Source organism: Coregonus clupeaformis, chromosome 30 (assembly GCF_020615455.1).
Source record: "Coregonus clupeaformis isolate EN_2021a chromosome 30, ASM2061545v1, whole genome shotgun sequence".
NCBI classification, from domain to species: domain Eukaryota; kingdom Metazoa; phylum Chordata; class Actinopteri; order Salmoniformes; family Salmonidae; genus Coregonus; species Coregonus clupeaformis.
Genome location: NC_059221.1, coordinates 50,538,843 through 50,560,145, shown reverse-complemented (window position 1 = coordinate 50,560,145; position 21,303 = coordinate 50,538,843). Strand labels below are relative to the sequence as shown.

The 21,303-nt window shown below is 42.4% G+C and overlaps 1 long non-coding RNA gene and 1 pseudogene across 2 annotated transcripts; both read right to left on the bottom strand.

Moving 5' to 3' along the window:
- The window catches only part of LOC121546639, a 190,722-nt pseudogene that overhangs the window by 85,687 nt on the left and 83,732 nt on the right, over nt 1-21,303 (bottom strand).
- LOC121545304 lies at nt 6,800-8,313 on the bottom strand. Of its 2 annotated transcripts, none has more exons than XR_005996259.2 (3): nt 8,268-8,313; nt 7,469-7,530; nt 6,800-6,937 (listed from the first exon to the last, which is right to left on the bottom strand). It is a non-coding gene; the product is annotated as an uncharacterized LOC121545304 (long non-coding RNA). The 2 variants fall into 2 exon arrangements; XR_005996258.2 differs by having other exon boundaries at nt 8,238-8,310.

Here is a 21,303-nt window from a genome sequence, read left to right as displayed (position 1 = left end):
CTAGCTATCTAGCTAAATTGAAACTGCTAGCTAGCTAACTCCCACCATCATCACTTCAGTGTAGCTAATGTTAGCAAGATTTATAGAAAATAAAAACGATATATTTGCTAGCTATATTTTGAAGACTTCATACTGACTTTTGAACACTTGACAAACTACTTCATTCCACTGCCTGTATATTGATTAATTGGTGACTGAAAAAAAGTTGGCAAGAATAATTTCGCGAGGCTGTATTGGTTGGGTATCATTTGGCTGATGTGCACATTTACATGAGTGTTTAATTAGCCTAGCTAGCCAAGTTACTGACTGTTATTCATGTATTTGTTGTTATTGCATTTCAGGTGGAGATCACTAGAAAGCAGAAAGCTGCCAGACCACCACAGGACCCTAGAGGTATTACAGTCAATGCTTATGAACTGGAGATTGTATGTGAATTGCCTTTTATATCAATGACACTAACAAAATGGTTGGATTGTTCAGCAACATGTGCAGTAAATGCTAACACGGCTTTGGTGATGAAAGATACATCATGTATTTATTGTAATTTCAGGCCATGTCATCTCTCCATTAGGCCACTGCATGCTGTGACAAGGACCTGGATGGTGACACATATCTGCTTTCAGCTGACTGCCTGAATACTGGGGCCTTCAGTGGTACCTTCCCTTTGATGACAGTCTCTGGTGACATCATCTGCTTCATGCTGCCTGCCTGAATACTGGGGCCTTCAGTGGTACCTTCCCTTTGATGACAGTCTCTGGTGACTGCCTGAATACTGGGGCCTTCAGTGGTACCTTCCCTTTGATGACAGTCTCTGCTGCCTGCCTGAATACTGGGGCCTTCAGTGGTACCTTCCCTTTGATGACAGTCTCTGGTGACTGCCTGAATACTGGGGCCTTCAGTGGTACCTTCCCTTTGATGACAGTCTCTGCTGCCTGCCTGAATACTGGGGCCTTCAGTGGTACCTTCCCTTTGATGACAGTCTCTGGTGACTGCCTGAATACTGGGGCCTTCAGTGGTACCTTCCCTTTGATGACAGTCTCTGCTGCCTGCCTGAATACTGGGGCCTTCAGTGGTACCTTCCCTTTGATGACAGTCTCTGGTGACTGCCTGAATACTGGGGCCTTCAGTGGTACCTTCCCTTTGATGACAGTCTCTGGTGACTGCCTGAATACTGGGGCCTTCAGTGGTACCTTCCCTTTGATGACAGTCTCTGGTGACTGCCTGAATACTGGGGCCTTCAGTGGTACCTTCCCTTTGATGACAGTCTCTGGTGACTGCCTGAATACTGGGGCCTTCAGTGGTACCTTCCCTTTGATGACAGTCTCTGGTGACTGCCTGAATACTGGGGCCTTCAGTGGTACCTTCCCTTTGATGACAGTCTCTGGTGACTGCCTGAATACTGGGGCCTTCAGTGGTACCTTCCCTTTGATGACAGTCTCTGCTGCCTGCCTGAATACTGGGGCCTTCAGTGGTACCTTCCCTTTGATGACAGTCTCTGGTGACTGCCTGAATACTGGGGCCTTCAGTGGTACCTTCCCTTTGATGACAGTCTCTGGTGACTGCCTGAATACTGGGGCCTTCAGTGGTACCTTCCCTTTGATGACAGTCTCTGGTGACTGCCTGAATACTGGGGCCTTCAGTGGTACCTTCCCTTTGATGACAGTCTCTGGTGACTGCCTGAATACTGGGGCCTTCAGTGGTACCTTCCCTTTGATGACAGTCTCTGGTGACTGCCTGAATACTGGGGCCTTCAGTGGTACCTTCCCTTTGATGACAGTCTCTGGTGACTGCCTGAATACTGGGGCCTTCAGTGGTACCTTCCCTTTGATGACAGTCTCTGGTGACTGCCTGAATACTGGGGCCTTCAGTGGTACCTTCCCTTTGATGACAGTCTCTGCTGCCTGCATGAATACTGGGGCCTTCAGTGGTACCTTCCCTTTGATGACAGTCTCTGGTGACTGCCTGAATACTGGGGCCTTCAGTGGTACCTTCCCTTTGATGACAGTCTCTGGTGACTGCCTGAATACTGGGGCCTTCAGTGGTACCTTCCCTTTGATGACAGTCTCTGCTGCCTGCATGAATACTGGGGCCTTCAGTGGTACCTTCCCTTTGATGACAGTCTCTGGTGACTGCCTGAATACTGGGGCCTTCAGTGGTACCTTCCCTTTGATGACAGTCTCTGGTGACTGCCTGAATACTGGGGCCTTCAGTGGTACCTTCCCTTTGATGACAGTCTCTGCTGCCTGCCTGAATACTGGGGCCTTCAGTGGTACCTTCCCTTTGATGACAGTCTCTGGTGACTGCCTGAATACTGGGGCCTTCAGTGGTACCTTCCCTTTGATGACAGTCTCTGGTGACTGCCTGAATACTGGGGCCTTCAGTGGTACCTTCCCTTTGATGACAGTCTCTGCTGCCTGCCTGAATACTGGGGCCTTCAGTGGTACCTTCCCTTTGATGACAGTCTCTGGTGACTGCCTGAATACTGGGGCCTTCAGTGGTACCTTCCCTTTGATGACAGTCTCTGGTGACTGCCTGAATACTGGGGCCTTCAGTGGTACCTTCCCTTTGATGACAGTCTCTGGTGACTGCCTGAATACTGGGGCCTTCAGTGGTACCTTCCCTTTGATGACAGTCTCTGGTGACTGCCTGAATACTGGGGCATTCAGTGGTACCTTCCCTTTGATGACAGTCTCTGGTGACTGCCTGAATACTGGGGCCTTCAGTGGTACCTTCCCTTTGATGACAGTCTCTGGTGACTGCCTGAATACTGGGGCCTTCAGTGGTACCTTCCCTTTGATGACAGTCTCTGCTGCCTGCCTGAATACTGGGGCCTTCAGTGGTACCTTCCCTTTGATGACAGTCTCTGGTGACTGCCTGAATACTGGGGCCTTCAGTGGTACCTTCCCTTTGATGACAGTCTCTGGTGACTGCCTGAATACTGGGGCCTTCAGTGGTACCTTCCCTTTTATGACAGTCTCTGGTGACTGCCTGAATACGGGGGCCTTCAGTGGTACCTTCCCTTTGATGACAGTCTCTGCTGACTGCCTGAATACTGGGGCCTTCAGTGGTACCTTCCCTTTGATGACAGTCTCTGCTGACTGCCTGAATACTGGGGCCTTCAGTGGTACCTTCCCTTTGATGACAGTCTCTGGTGACTGCCTGAATACTGGGGCCTTCAGTGGTACCTTCCCTTTGATGACAGTCTCTGGTGACTGCCTGAATACTGGGGCCTTCAGTGGTACCTTCCCTTTGATGACAGTCTCTGCTGCCTGCCTGAATACTGGGGCCTTCAGTGGTACCTTCCCTTTGATGACAGTCTCTGCTGCTTGCCTGAATACTGGAGCCTTCAGTGGTACCTTCCCTTTGATGACAGTCTCTGGTGACTGCCTGAATACTGGGGCCTTCAGTGGTACCTTCCCTTTGATGACAGTCTCTGGTGACTGCCTGAATACGGGGGCCTTCAGTGGTACCTTCCCTTTGATGACAGTCTCTGGTGACTGCCTGAATACTGGGGCCTTCAGTGGTACCTTCCCTTTGATGACAGTCTCTGGTGACTGCCTGAATACTGGGGCCTTCAGTGGTACCTTCCCTTTGATGACAGCAAGAGTCTCCTGATCTCTGTGTCATAACCATGTACTGTATGTAACCACTCAAATTCATAGAAACTGCTACAAACACAATAACTGACTTACAGTATATTCACTTGTCTCTGGCTGCGATGAGACAGGCAGCCCAATTCTGATCTTTTTTCCACTAACTGGTATTTTGACCAATCACATCAGATATTTTTCAGTGTTAATTTGATTGGTCAAAAGACCAATTAGTGAAAGAAATATCAGACTTGGGCTGCTGTCTAAACGGAGTATATTTTTCCAATTTTTCAGTCTTGTCTGGGATATACAGTGCCTTTGGAAAGTATTCAGACCCCTTTACTTTTTCCACATTTTATTAGGTTACAGGCTTATTAAAAAATTTATTACATACAGTAGGGAGAACAAGTATTTGATACACTGCCGATTTTGCAGGTTTTCTTACTTACAAAGCATGTAGAGGACTGTAATTTTGATCATAGGTACACTTCAACTGTGAGAGACGGAATCTAAAACAAAAATCCAGAAAATCACATTGTATGATTTTTAAGTAATTAATTTGCATTTTATTGCATGACATAAGTATTTGATCACCTACCAACCAGTAAGAATTCCGGCTCTCACAGACCTGTTAGTTTTTCTTTAAGAAGCCCTCCTGTTCTCCACTCATTACCTGTATTAACTGCACCTGTTTGAACTCGTTACCTGTATAAAAGACACCTGTCCACACACTCAATCAAACAGACTCCAACCTCCCCACAATGGCCAAGACCAGAGAGCTGTATAAGGACATCAGGGATAAAATTGTAGACCTGCACAAGGCTGAGATGGGCTACAGGACAATAGGCAAGCAGCTTGGTGAGAAGGCAACAACTGTTGGCGCAATTATTCGAAAATGGAAGAAGTTCAAGATGACGGTCAATCACCGTCGGCCTGGGGCTCCATGCAAGATCTCACCTCGTGGGGCATCAATGATCATGAGGAAGGTGAGGGATCAGCCCAGAACTACACGGCAGGACCTGGTCAATGACCTGAAGAGAGCTGGGACCACAGTCTCAAAGACAACCATTAGTAACACACTACGCCGTCATGGATTAAAATCCTGCAGCGCACGCAAGGTCCCCCTGCTCAAGCCAGCGCATGTCCAGGCCCATCTGAAGTTTGCCAATGACCATCTGGATGATCCAGAGGAGGAATGGGAGAAGGTCATGTGGTCTGATGAGACAAAAATAGAGCTTTTTGGTCTAAACTCCACTCGCCGTGTTTGGAGGAAGAAGAAGGATGAGTACAACCTCAAGAACACCATCCCAACCGTGAAGCATGGAGGTGGAAACATCATTCTTTGGGGATGCTTTTCTGCAAAGGGGACAGGACGACTGCACCGTATTGAGGGGAGGATGGATGGGGCCATGTATCGCGAGATCTTGGCCAACAACCTCCTTCCCTCAGTAAGAGCATTGAAGATGGGTCGTGGCTGGGTCTTCCAGCATGACAACGACCCGAAACACACAGCCAGGGCAACTAAGGAGTGGCTCCGTAAGAAGCATCTCAAGGTCCTGGAGTGGCCTAGCCAGTCTCCAGACCTGAACCCAATAGAAAATCTTTGGAGGGAGCTGAAAGTCCGTATTGCCCAGCGACAGCCCCGAAACCTGAAGGATCTGGAGAAGGTCTGTATGGAGGAGTGGGCCAAAATCCCTGCTGCAGTGTGTGCAAACCTGGTCAAGACCTACAGGAAACGTATGATCTCTGTAATTGCAAACAAAGGTTTCTGTACCAAATATTAAGTTCTGCTTTTCTGATGTATCAAATACTTATGTCATGCAATAAAATGCAAATTAATTACTTATAAATCATACAATGTGATTTTCTGGATTTTTGTTTTAGATTCCGTCTCTCACAGTTGAAGTGTACCTATAATAAAAATTACAGACCTCTACATGCTTTGTAAGTAGGAAAACCTGCAAAATCGGCAGTATATCAAATACTTGTTCTCCCCACTGTAGGTTTTTTTCCTCATCAATCTGCACACAACAATACCACATAACGACAAAGCAAAAACAGGTTTTTAGAAATGTTTGCTAATATATAAAAAATACAAAAACAGAAGTATTCAGACCCTTTACTCAGTACTGAGAGACATGGTGGTGGAGCAGAGAGACTGGAGCTGAGGAACATTTACATAAGTATTCAGACCCTTTACTCAGTACTTTGTTGAAGTACCTTTGGCAGCGATTAAAGCCTCAAGTCTTCTTGGGTATGACGCTACAAGCTTGGCACACCTGTATTTGGGGAGTTTCTCCCATTCTTCTCTGCATATCCTGTCAAGCTCTGTCAGGTTGGATGGGGAGCGTCGCTGCACAGCTATTTTCAGGTCTCTCCAGAGATGTTCGATCGGATTCAAGTCCCGCCTCTGGCTGGGCCACTCAAGGACATTCAAAGACCTGTCCCGAAGCCACTCCTGCGTTGTCTTGGCTGTGTGCTTAGGGTTGTTGTCCCGTTGGAAGGTGAACCTTTGCCCCAGTCTGAGGTCCTGAGCGCTCTGGAGCAGGTTTTCATCAAGGATCTCTCTGTACTTTGCTCCGCTGCCACCACCATGCTTCACCGTAGGGATGGTGCCATGTTTCCACCTGACGTGATGCTTGGCATTCAGGCCAAATAGTTTGATCTTGGTTTGGGCTTAGTGGGACTATTATTTGTTTTTCAACAGGACAATGACCCAACACACCTCCAGGCGGTGTAAGGGCTATTTTACCAATAAGGAGAGTGATTGAGTGCTGCATCAGATTACCTGGCCTCCACAATCACCTGACCTCAACCAAATTGAGATGGTTTGGGATGAGTCTGACCGCAGAGTGAAGGAAAAGCAGCCAACAAGTGCTCAGCATATGTGGGAACTCCTTCAAGACTGTTGGAAAAGCATTCCAGGTGAAGCTGGTTGAGAGAATGCCAAGCGTGTGCAAAGCTGTCATCAAGGCAAAGGGTGGCTACTTTGAAGAATCTCAAATATAAAATATAATTTGATTTGCTTAACCCTTTTTTGGTTACTACATGATTCCATGTGTGTTATTTCATAGATTTGATGTCTTCACTATTATTCTACAATAGTAGTTAGTAAAAATGAAAAGACCAACAGGCTATGAAAAAGTCATTGTTTTGTAACCTATAAAAAAATGAACATGAGTAGTTTATACAAAACTTTATTGCGTTTGGTGGTCATCCCCCAAATGTGACCATTTAAAGCGTTGATAGTTGCATCCTTCCTCAGGAAACTTTCTGCTGATAGCTGACAACAGGGTGGCAGGTTTTTTGATGTGCTGCTCTAGAGATCCATAGCCCAGCAGACTCACCTGGGGGTAGGGGGATGGACATGTTAGTTTTTATAAAAGTCTGGGAGTGCGTCAAGTATGCTCTGGATTGATCACAGGTACTTGGTCAGAAGGCTCTGGAGAAATCGCAGGTAGCATTTTTTGTTGTTTTGGCTCTGTACTCCAGCACTTTGGATTTGAAATGATACAATGACTATCTATGAGGTTAAAATGAAGATGGGTGAACCGTTTATAAATTACAGCACTTTTTGTACATTGTCCCCCCCATTTTAGGGGACCACAAGTATTGGAAGAATTAACTTATGTGTATTAAAGTAGTAGAAAGTTAAGTATTTGGTCCCATATTCATAGCTTGTGACTCTACAAAATGTGTTGGATGCATTTTCTGTTCGTTTTGGTTGTGTTTCAGATTATCTTGTGCCCAATGGAAGTGAATGGTAAATTAATGGGGATGCTATCATGATTCGTGAATCATGATGAATGAGAAAGTTAGACGCACAAATTTCACATTTCTATCTAACGTTGTGAATAAACTCCACAAAGTTTTTTTACCTGGTGGCTGGGAGGTTCCCAAGTTCTTTACATCTGTCTAGGTGTTAAGGATGTGCTTCAACCTGAGTAAAAGAGCAGAGAGGGGGAAGAAATGAATCTCACTGCTCACATTTCAGTGCTGGTTCAAGTTGCTGAGAACCACAACTACCTTTAATGTGCCATCAATTTGTAAACAATTTTACGTATTCATAAATTGATCAAGTTGTCTCCATTTACTTTTAGCTAGCTAGTCTATTTGCTGTGAAATTGAGAGGGCAATTTTTCTAGCCAAATTTTTCAGTCACCAATTAATCAATAAACAGGCAGTGGAATTAAGTAGTTTGACAAGTGTTCAAACGTCAGCAACAAGTCTTTAAAATATAGAGAGCAAATATATAGTTTTTATTTTCTAGAAACCTAGCTGACATTAGCTACAATGCAGTGATGATGGTGGGAGTTAGCTAGCTAGCTTTCCCCCAGCAGTTTCAATTTAGCTAGCAATCTAGCTAGCTAACGACATTTACTGTATATCAGCTTTATCAATCAGATGGTTAACTAGCAAATGTATTTGTTTTCCCCTTGCATCTAAAGTGGTCTGATAAAGCTAGCCAGTTGATAGTAAAGCTAGGATGAATTTCAGAGGCCAGCTAGCTAACGCAAGAGCGTCTGTCAATGCATTGGCTGGTCTGGAGTTTGTCTGAAATGTACATTTATATTTCACATGATAAGCAAACTACTATCATGCCTTTTCACAAATAAATCTATGTACACGGATAAACGAGACGATTACCTTCAAGTAGATTGTTTTGGTTTTATTTACCTCATCCTCTATTGCTCATGTGGGTAGCTACTTCTTGAGATTTGATTGATGGAACAATCCAGCCAATGGTTAGACGTCTGTGGTTTTGGCAGAGGGAACTGATTGGTCAGGAGTAAAAGGTCCTGCCCCCAGAGCTGCTCAAATATAAGTTTTGAACAAAACTTTCTACAAGTTTACGAATCTCTTGGTAACGTGACAACAGTGACAGAACACAGAGTGCATGCAGATTCAATATCTGCAAGTGTATTTTTGATTCACAGCTAAATATTCATACTTGTAAATGGACTTAAAATAATTCTGAAAATAGATTATGCTTGCAAATCGTATTGAATGTATTCAAATGTCAAGTTACAAGCTTGCAAAATTTAATTACACATTTACGAATCGTAGTTGCAACCACGAATCTCAATGTGTGACAACGAAATTCAAAATACAAACTCACATAGTTCTGTCATCATTATAATCCCATATTCCAAGAGTGTGCAGAGTCTGAGACGCCCAGACCTGAGACGGTGGAGAGGAGGATCTGATGGTCTCAAGTGTTTTGAAAAGAAGGATACCGGTCTGTCGTTTTTGACATCTGAGGGAGCGAGTGTTGGTTTCTTGAGGAGGGGAGCGACTCTGGACATTTTGAAGTCAGAGGGGATGCAGTCAGTGGTCAGGGATGAGTTGATGAGGGAAGTGAGGAATGGTAGAAGGTCTCCAGTGATGGTCTGGACTAGTCTCCAAGTCCCTGCCGCTGAAAAACATCCTCACAGCATGATGCTGCCACCACCATGCTTCACCGTATTGATGGTGCCAGGTTTCCTCCAGACGTGAGGCTTGGCATTCAGACCAGAAAGTTCAATCTTGGTTTCATCAGACCAGAGAATCTTGTTTCTCATGGTCTGAGAGTCTTTAGATGCCTTTTGGCAAACTCCAAGCGGGCTGTCATGTGCCTTTTACTGAGGAGTGGCTTCCGTCTGGCCACTCTACCATAAAGGCCTGATTGGTGGAGGGCTGCAGAGATTTCTGTCCTTCTGGAAGGTTCTCCCATCTCCACAGAGGAACTACAGCTCTGTCAGAGTGACCATCGGGTTCTTGGTCACCTCCCTGACCAAGGCCCTTCTCCACCGATTGCTCAGTTTGGCCGGGCGGCCAGCTCTAGGAAGAGTCTTGGTGGTTCCAAATTCTCCCATTTAAGAATGATGGAGGCCGCTGTGTTCTTGGGGACCTTCAGTGCTGCAGAAATGTTTGGTACCCTTCCCCAGAGCTGTGCCTCAACACAATCCTGTCTCTGAGCTCTATGGACAATTCCTTCAACCTCATGGCTTGGTTTTTGCTCTGACATGCACTGTCAACGGTGGGACCTTATATAGACAGGTGTGTGCCTTTCCAAATCATGTCCAATCAATTGAATTATCCACAGGTGGACTCAAATCAAGTTGTAGAAACATCTCAAGGATGATCAATGGAAACAGGATGAACCTGAGCTCAATTTCCAGTCTCATAGCAAAGGGTCTGAATACTTATGTAAATAAGGTATTTCTGTTTTTTATGTTTAATATATCTGCCAAAATTTCTAAAAACCTTTTTTATGGGGTATTGTGTGTAAATTGCTGAGGATTTGTTTTGTATTTAATCCATGATAGAATAAGGCTGTAACGTAACAAAATGTTGGAAAATCAAGGGGTCTGAATACTTTCCGAAGGCACTGTATGTACTGTAGTTTGTGTAAATTACAATACTGTTAATCTAAAAGCCAGAGTCTCAGTAAGTCATATACAGTGGGGAAAAAAAGTATTTAGTCAGCCACCAATTGTGCAAGTTCTCCCACTTAAAAAGATGACAGAGGCCTGTAATTTTCATCATAGGTACACGTCAACTATGACAGACAAGATGAGGAAAAAAAATCCAGAAAATCACATTGTAGGATTTTTAATGAATTTATTAGCAAATTATGCTGGAAAATAAGTATTTGGTCACCTACAAACAAGCAAGATTTCTGGCTCTCACAGACCTGTAACTTCTTCTTTAAGAGGCTCCTCTGTCCTCCACTCGTTACCTGTATTAATGGCACCTGTTTGAACTTGTTATCAGTATAAAAGACACCTGTCCACAACCTCAAACAGTCACACTCCAAACTCCACTATGGCAAAGACCAAAGAGCTGTCAAAGGACACCAGAAACAAAATTGTAGACCTGCACCAGGCTGGGAAGACTGAATCTGCAATAGGTAAGCAGCTTGGTTTGAAGAAATCAACTGTGGGAACAATTATTAGGAAATGGAAGACATACAAGACCACTGATAATCTCCCTCGATCTGGGGCTCCACGCAAGATCTCACCCCGTGGGGTCAAAACGATCACAAGAATGGTGAGCAAAAATCCCAGAACCACACGGGGGGACCTAGTGAATGACCTGCAGAGAGCTGGGACAAAAGTAACAAAGCCTACCATCAGTAACACACTACGCCGCCAGGGACTCAAATCCTGCAGTGCCAGACGTGTCCCCCCTGCTTAAGCCAGTACATGTCCAGGCCCGTCTGAAGTTTGCTAGAGTGCATTTGGATGATCCAGAAGAGGATTGGGAGAATGTCATATGGTCAGATGAAACCAAAATATAACTTTTTGGTAAAAACTCAACTCGTCGTGTTTGGAGGACAAAGAATGCTGAGTTGCATCCAAAGAACACCATACCTACTGTGAAGCATGGGGGTGGAAACATCATGCTTTGGGGCTGTTTTTCTGCAAAGGGGCCAGGACGACTGATCCTTGTAAAGGAAAGAATGAATGGGGCCATGTATCGTGAGATTTTGAGTGAAAACCTCCTTCCATCAGCAAGGGCATTGAAGATGAAACGTGGCTGGGTCTTTCAGCATGACAATGATCCCAAACACTCCGCCTGGGCAATGAAGGAGTGGCTTCGTAAGAAACATTTCAAGGTCCTGGAGTGGCCTAGCCAGTCTCCAGATCTCAACCCCATAGAAAATCTTTGGAGGGAGTTGAAAGTCCGTGTTGCCCAGCGACAGCCCCAAAACATCACTGCTCTAGAGGAGATCTGCATGGAGGAATGGGCCAAAATACCAGCAACAGTGTGTGAAAACCTTGTGAAGACTTACAGAAAACGTTTGACCTGTGTCATTGCCAACAAAGGGTATATAACAAAGTATTGAAAAACTTTTGTTATTGACCAAATACTTATTTTCCACCATAATTTGCAAATAAATTCATAAAAAATCCTACAATGTGATTTTCTGGATTTTTTTTCTCATTTTGTCTGTCATAGTTGACGTGTACCTATGATGAAAATTACAGGCCTCTCTCATCTTTTTAAGTGGGAGAACTTGCACAATTGGTGGCTGACTAAATACTTTTTTTCCCCACTGTAACTGTGAGAGTGTGTATAAGAGTGTGCAAAGCTTTCATCAAGGCAAAGGGTGGCTATTTGAAGAATCTCAAATATAAAATATATTTTGATTTGTTTAACACTTTTTTGGTTACTACATGATTCCATATGTGTTATTTCATAGTTTTGATGTCTTCACTATTATTCTAATATGTAGAAAATAGTAAAAATAAAGAAAAACCCTTGAATGAGTAGGTGTTCTAAAACTTTAGACTGGTAGTGTATATATATATATATTTTTGTAAATATATATATATATTATTTTAAACATATATCATTTAAAAATATATTTTCCTTCTTTATTATTTTCCCCTAATCCTACCACCCCCTCCCCTAACTGGAGTAAATTAATAAAATGTATTTTTTCTTAATTATTTTCCCCTAACCTTTAGCTATAAATAAGGTCAATGTTTTAAAGTAACTCAATTACTTTTACTCTGAGTACTTTTTAAATGAGCAGCTTTTTACTTTTACTTGAGTCTTTGGGAGTGTGGTGCCAGGGAAATAACCTCTCACTCAACGTCAAGAAAACAAAGGACATGATCGTGGACTTCAGAAAACAGCAGAGGGTGCACCCCCATATCCACATCGACGGGACCGCAGTGGAGAAGGTGGAAAGCTTCAAGTTCCTTGGCGTACACATCACTGACAGAAATGGTCCACTCACGCAGACAGTGTGGTGAAGAAGGCGCAACAGAGCCTCTTCAACCTCAGGAGGCTGAAGAAATTTGGCTTGGCCCCTAAAACCCTCACAAACTTTTGCAGATGCACAATTGAGAGCATCCTGTCGGGCTGTATCACCGCCTGGTACGGCAACTGCACCGCCCGCAACCGCAGGGCTCTCCAGAGGGTGGTGCGGTCTGCCGAACTCATTACCGGGGGCAAACTACCCGCCCTTCAAGACACCTACAGCACTCGATGTCACAGGAAGGCCAAAAAGATCATCAAAGACATCAACCACCCGAGCCACTGCCTGTTCACCCCTACTATCATCCAGAAGGCGAGGTCAGTACAGGTGCATCAAAGCTGGGACCGAGAGAATGAAAAACAGCTTCTATCTCAAGGCCATCAGACTGTTAAATAGCCATCACTAGCACATTAGAGGCTGCTGCTGCCTATTGAAATCACTGGCCACTTTAATAAATGGAACACTAGTCACTTTAATCATGTTTACATATCTTGCACTACTCATCTCATATGTATATACTGCATTCTATTCTATAATATTCTACTGTGTCTTAGTCCATGCCGCTCTGTCATTGCTCGACCATATATGTATATATTCTTAAATTCCATTCCTTACCAGATTTGTGTTTATTGGGTATATGTTGTGAAATTGTTAGATATTACTTGTTAGATATTACTGCACTGTCGGAGCTAGAAGCACAAGCATTTTACTACACCCGCAATAACATCTGCTAAACACGTGTATGTGACAAATAAAATTTGATTTGATTAAATTTTGTTACACCGGTAGTTGTCTTCTACTTGAGTAAAATGTAATTAAAGTAACAATGCTTCTACTTGAGGATATTTCTCTTTCCACCCCTGTCTGAAACACAACTTCAAAGGCATTCAACAAGTTTGTAAAATCACAAGCTTGATGTAGTCATTGCGTGCTAGAAATATGGGACCAAATATTAAACTTTTGACTACTTTATTTGTAAGAATCTTTAGGGGTGTCAATAATTTTGACCCCTACCTTTTTGAATAAAAAAAATAATATATATATATATTTCTATGAGCAATTGCATTAATATAAAATAATATCATTTCCTTTTTTGCATACTATAGTAGCTCAGTATTTGAATTATTTAGTTTATACAGTCATTATTGCTCATCTTTATCAAGGGTGTCAATAACTGTAAACACTCTGCTAGCCACACTGTAAACACTCTGCTAGCCACACTGTAAACACTCTGCTAGTCACACTGTAAACACTCTGCTAGTTACACTGTAAACACTCTGCTAGTTGCACTGTAAACACTCTGCTAGTCACACTGTAAACACTCTGCTAGCCACACTGTAAACACTCTGCTAGCCGCACTGTAAACACTCTGCTAGCCGCACTGTAAACACTCTGCTAGTCACACTGTAAACACTCTGCTAGCCGCACTGTAAACACTCTGCTAGCCGCACTGTAAACACTCTGCTAGCCACACTGTAAACACTCTGCTAGCCACACTGTAAACACTCTGCTAGCCACACTGTAAACACTCTGCTAGTCACACTGTAAACACTCTGCTAGTCGCACTGTAAACACTCTGCTAGTCACACTGTAAACACTCTGCTAACCACACTGTAAACACTCTGCTAGTCACACTGTAAACACTCTGCTAACCACACTGTAAACACTCTGCTAGTCGCACTGTAAACACTCTGCTAGCCGCACTGTAAACACTCTGCTAGTCACACTGTAAACACTCTGCTAGTCGCACTGTAAACACTCTGCTAGCCGCACTGTAAACACTCTGCTAGCCGCACTGTAAACACTCTGCTAGCCGCACTGTAAACACTCTGCTAGTCACACTGTAAACACTCTGCTAGCCGCACTGTAAACACTCTGCTAGCCGCACTGTAAACACTCTGCTAGCCACACTGTAAACACTCTGCTAGCCACACTGTAAACACTCTGCTAGCCACACTGTAAACACTCTGCTAGTCACACTGTAAACACTCTGCTAGTCGCACTGTAAACACTCTGCTAGTCACACTGTAAACACTCTGCTAACCACACTGTAAACACTCTGCTAGTCACACTGTAAACACTCTGCTAACCACACTGTAAACACTCTGCTAGTCGCACTGTAAACACTCTGCTAGCCGCACTGTAAACACTCTGCTAGTCGCACTGTAAACACTCTGCTAGTCGCACTGTAAACACTCTGCTAGTCGCACTGTAAACACTCTGCTAGCCGTACTGTAAACACTCTGCTAGCCGCACTGTAAACACTCTGCTAGCCGCACTGTAAACACTCTGCTAGCCGCACTGTAAACACTCTGCTAGTCACACTGTAAACACTCTGCTAGCCGCACTGTAAACACTCTGCTAGCCACACTGTAAACACTCTGCTAGTCACACTGTAAACACTCTGCTAGTCGCACTGTAAACACTCTGCTAGTCGCACTGTAAACACTCTGCTAGCCGCACTGTAAACACTCTGCTAGTCACACTGTAAACACTCTGCTAGTCACACTGTAAACACTCTGCTAGTCACACTGTAAACACTCTGCTAGTCACACTGTAAACACTCTGCTAGTCACACTGTAAACACTCTGCTAGTCACACTGTAAACACTCTGCTAGCCACACTGTAAACACTCTGCTAGTCACACTGTAAACACTCTGCTAGTCACACTGTAAACACTCTGCTAGTCACACTGTAAACACTCTGCTAGTCACACTGTAAACACTCTGCTAGTCACACTGTAAACACTCTGCTAGTCACACTGTAAACACTCTGCTAGTCACACTGTAAACACTCTGCTAGTCACACTGTAAACACTCTGCTAGTCACACTGTAAACACTCTGCTAGTCACACTGTAAACACTCTGCTAGCCACACTGTAAACACTCTGCTAGTCACACTGTAAACACTCTGCTAGCCACACTGTAAACACTCTGCTAGCCACACTGTAAACACTCTGCTAGCCACACTGTAAACACTCTGCTAGCCACACTGTAAACACTCTGCTAGTCACACTGTAAACACTCTGCTAGTCGCACTGTAAACACTCTGCTAGTCACACTGTAAACACTCTGTTAGCCACACTGTAAACACTCTGCTAGTCACACTGTAAACACTCTGCTAGTCACACTGTAAACACTCTGCTAGTCACACTGTAAACACTCTGCTAGTCACACTGTAAACACTCTGCTAGTCACACTGTAAACACTCTGTTAGCCACACTGTAAACACTCTGCTAGTCACACTGTAAACACTCTGCTAGTCACACTGTAAACACTCTGCTAGTCACACTGTAAACACTCTGCTAGTCACACTGATCTGTAAACAACAACAACATATTCAATATTATATTATATTAATATTATTATTATACACTACCATTCAAAAGTTTGGGGTCACTTAGAATTGTCCTTGTTTTCGAAAGAAAAGCAATTTTCTTGTCCATTAAAATAACATCAAATTGATCAGAAATACAGTGTAGACATTGTTAATGTTGTAAATCAAAAACGCTAGTATACTACAGTAATATCTGCCAAAACGCTAGTATACTACAGTAATATCTGCCAAAACGCTAGTATACTACAGTAATATCTGCCAAAACGCTAGTATACTACAGTAATATCTGCCAAAACGCTAGTATACTACAGTAATATCTGCCAAAACGCTAGTATACTACAGTAATATCTGCCAAAACGCTAGTATACTACAGTAATATCTGCCAGAACGCTAGTATACTACAGTAATATCTGCCAAAACGCTAGTATACTACAGTAATATCTGCCAAAACGCTAGTATACTACAGTAATATCTGCCAAAACGCTAGTATACTACAGTAATATCTGCCAAAACGCTAGTATACTACAGTAATATCTGCCAAAACGCTAATATACTACAGTAATATCTGCCAAAACGCTAGTATACTACAGTAATATCTGCCAAAACGCTAGTATACTACAGTAATATCTGCCAAAACGCTAGTATACTACAGTAATATCTGCCAAAACGCTAGTATACTACAGTAATATCTGCCAAAACGCTAATATACTACAGTAATATCTGCCAAAACGCTAGTATACTACAGTAATATCTGCCAAAACGCTAGTATACTACAGTAATATCTGCCAAAACGCTAGTATACTACAGTAATATCTGCCAAAACGCTAGTATACTACAGTAATATCTGCCAAAACGCTAGTATAAATCAAATCAAATCTTATTGGCCACATGCGCCGAATACAACAGGTGCAGACGTTACAGTGAAATGCTTACTTAAAGCCCTTAACCAACAATGCATTAATTTTTTTATAAAAAAGTGAAATAAAACAACAACAAAAAAGTGTTGAGAAAAAAAGAGCAGAAGTAAAATAAAATAACAGTAGGGAGGCTATATATACAGGGGGGTACCGGTGCAGAGTCAATGTGCGGGGGCACCGGCTAGTTGAGGTAGTTGAGGTAATATGTACATGTGGGTAGAGTTAAAGTGACTATTCATAAATATTTAACAGAGTAGCAGCAGCGTAAAAAGATGGGGTGAGTGGGCAGTGCAAATAGTCCGGGTAGCCATGATTAGCTGTTCAGGAGTCTTATGGCTTGGGGGTAGAAGCTGTTGAGAAGCCTTTTGGACCTAGACTTGGCGCTCCGGTACTGCTTGCCGGATCACAAAAAAAATGGCTGTTGTAGCTGAAAACGGCTGATTTTTATGGAATATCTACATAGGCGTACAGAGGCCCATTATCAGCAACCATCAGTCCTGTGTTCCAATGGCACGTTGTGTTTGCTAATCCAAGTTTACCATTTTAAAAGGCTAATTGATCATTAGAAAACCCTTTTGCAATTATGTTAGCACAGCTGAAAACTGTGGTGCTGATTAAAGAAGCAATAAAACTGGCCTTCTTGAGACTAGTTGAGTATCTGGAGCATCAGCAATTGTGGGTTCGATTACAGGCTCAAAATGGCCAGAAACAAATAACTTTCTTCTGAAACTCGTCAGTCTATTCTTGTTCTGAGAAATGAAGGTTATTCCATGCGAGAAATTGCCAAGAAACTGAAGATCTCGTACAACGCTGTGTACTACTCCCTTCATAGAACAGCGCAAACTGGCTCTAACCAGAATAGAAAGAGGAGTGGGAGGCCCCGGTGCACAACTGAGCAAGAGGACAAATACATTAGTGTCTAGTTTGAGAAACAGACGCCTCACAGGTCCTCAACTGGCAGCTTCATTAAATAGTACCCGCAAAACACCAGTCTCAACGTTAACAGTGAAGAGGCGACTCCGGGATGCTGACCTTCTAGGCAGAGTAAAAAAAAAAAAGCCATATCTCAGACTGGCCAATAAAAATAAAAGATTAAGATGGGCAAAAGAACACAGACACTGGACAGAGGAAGATTGGAAAAAAGTGTTATGGACAGACGAATCGAAGTTTGAGGTGTTCGGATCACAAAGAAGAACATTTGTGAGACGCAAATGAAAAGATGCTGGAGGAGTGCTTGATTCCATCTGTCAAGCATGGTGGAGGCAATGTGATGGTCTGGGGGGGCTTTGGTGGTGGTAAAATGGGAGATTTGTGCAAGGTAAAAGGGATCATGAAGAAGGAAGGCTCCATTTTGCAACGCCATGCCATACCCTGTGGACGGTGCTTGATTGGAGCCAATTTCCTCCTACAACAGGACAATGACCCAAAGCACAGCTCCAAACTATGCAATAACTATTTAGGGAAGAAGCAGTCAGCTGGTATTCTGTCTATAATGGAGTGGCCAGCACAGTCACCGGATCTCAACCCTATTGAGCTGTTGTGGGAGCAGCTTGACCGTATGGTACGTAAGAAGTGCCCATCAAGCCAATCCAACTTGTGGGAGGTGCTTCAGGAAGCATGGGGTGAAATCTCTTCAGATTACCTCAACAAATTGACAACTAGAATGCCAAAGGTCTGCAAGGCTGTAAATGCTGCAAATGGAGGATTCTTTGATGAAAACAAAGTTTGAAGGACACAATTATTATTTCAATTAAACATAATTATTTCTAACCTTGTTAATGACTACATTTCCTATGCATTTTGATATATTTCCTATTCATAACTCATTTCATGTATGTTTTCATGGAAAACAAGATAATTTCTAAGTGACCCCAAACCTTTGAACAGTAGTGTATATACAGGAGTACACTCTGCTAGCCACACACAACCTGGAAACAACAACATATTAAATATTATATTAATAAATATTAATATATATATATATATATATATATATATATATATATATATATATATATATATATATATATATATATTACACACACAGGTGTACACCCTGCTAGCCACACACGACCTGGAAACAACAACATATTAATTATTATATTAATAAATATTAATATATATATATACAGGAGTACACCCTGCTAGCCACACACAACCTGGAAACAACAACATATTAAATATTATATTAATAAATATTAATATATATATACAGGAGTACACCCTGCTAGCCACACACAACCTGGAAACAACAACATATTAAATATTATATTAATAAATATTAATATATATATATATACAGGAGTACACCCTGCTAGCCACACACAACCTGGAAACAACAACATATTAAATATTATATTAATAAATATTAATATATATATACAGGAGTACACCCTGCTAGCCACACACAACCTGGAAACAACAACATATTAAATATTATATTAATAAATATTTATATATATATATATACAGGAGTACACCCTGCTAGCCACACACAACCTGGAAACAACAACATATTAAATATTATATTAATAAATATTAATATATATATACAGGAGTACACCCTGCTAGCCACACACAACCTGGAAACAACAACATATTACATATTATATTAATAAATATTAATATATACAGTGGGGAAAAAAAGTATTTAGTCAGCCACCAATTGTGCAAGTTCTCCCACTTAAAAAGATGAGAGAGGCCTGTAATTTTCATCATAGGTACACGTCAACTATGACAGACAAAATGAGAAAAAAATATCCAGAAAATCACATTGTAGGATTTTTAATGAATTTATTTGCAAATGATGGTGGAAAATAAGTATTTGGTCACCTACAAACAAGCAAGATTTCTGGCTCTCACAGACCTGTAACTTCTTCTTTAAGAGGCTCCTCTGTCCTCCACTCGTTACCTGTATTAATGGCACCTGTTTGAACTTGTTATCAGTATAAAAGACACCTGTCCACAACCTCAAACAGTCACACTCCAAACTCCACTATGGCCAAGACCAAAGAGCTGTCAAAGGACACCAGAAACAAAATTGTAGACCTGCACCAGGCTGGGAAGACTGAATCTGCAATAGGTAAGCAGCTTGGTTTGAAGAAATCAACTGTGGGAGCAATTATTAGGAAATGGAAGACATACAAGACCACTGATAATCTCCCTCGATCTGGGGCTCCACGCAAGATCTCACCCCGTGGGGTGAAACTGATCACAAGAACGGTGAGCAAAAATCCCAGAACCACACGGGGGGACCTAGTGAATGACCTGCAGAGAGCTGGGACCAAAGTAACAAAGCCTACCATCAGTAACACACTACGCCGCCAGGGACTCAAATCCTGCAGTGCCAGACGTGTCCCCCTGCTTAAGCCAGTACATGTCCAGGCCCGTCTGAAGTTTGCTAGAGTGCATTTGGATGATCCAGAAGAGGATTGGGAGAATGTCATATGGTCAGATGAAACCAAAATATAACTTTTTGGTAAAAACTCAACTCGTCGTGTTTGGAGGACAAAGAATGCTGAGTTGCATCCAAAGAACACCATACCTACTGTGAAGCATGGGGGTGGAAACATCATGCTTTGGGGCTGTTTTTCTGCAAAGGGACCAGGACGACTGATCCGTTAAAGGAAAGAATGAATGGGGCCATGTATTGTGAGATTTTGAGTGAAAACCTCCTACCATCAGCAAGGGCATTGAAGATGAAACGTGGCTGGGTCTTTCAGCATGACAATGATCCCAAACACACCACCCGGGCAACGAAGGAGTGGCTTCGTAAGAAGCATTTCAAGGTCCTGGAGTGGCCTAGCCAGTCTCCAGATCTCAACCCCATAGAAAATCTTTGGAGGGAGTTGAAAGTCTGTGTTGCCCAGCGACAGCCCCAAAACATCACTGCTCTAGAGGAGATCTGCATGGAGGAATGGGCCAAAATACCAGCAACAGTGTATGAAAACCTTGTGAAGACTTACAGAAAACGTTTGACCTGTATCATTGCCAACAAAGGGTATATAACAAAGTATTGAGAAACTTTTGTTATTGACCAAATACTTATTTTCCACCATAATTTGCAAATAAATTCATAAAAAATCCTACAATGTGATTTTCTGGATAATTTTTTCTCATTTTTTCTGTCATAGTTGATGTGTACCTATGATGCAAATTACAGGCCTCTCTCATCTTTTTAAGTGGGAGAACTTGCACAATTGGTTGCTGACTAAATACTTTTTCCCCCCACTGTATATACAGGAGTACACCCTGCTAGCCACACACAACCTGGAAACAACAACATATTAAATATTATATTAATCAATATTAATATATATATATATACAGGAGTACACCCTGCTAGCCACACACAACCTGGAAACAACAACATATTAAATATTATATTAATCAATATTAATATATATATATATACAGGAGTACACCCTGCTAGCCACACACAACCTGGAAACAACAACATATTAAATATTATATTAATCAATATTAATATATATATATATACAGGAGTACACTCTGCTAGCCACACACAACCTGGAAACAACAACATATTAAATATTATATTAATAAATATTAATATATATATACAGGAGTACACTCTGCTAGCCACACACAACCTGGAAACAACAACATATTAAATATTATATTAATCAATATTAATATATATATACAGGAGTACACCCTGCTAGCCACACACAACCTGGAAACAACA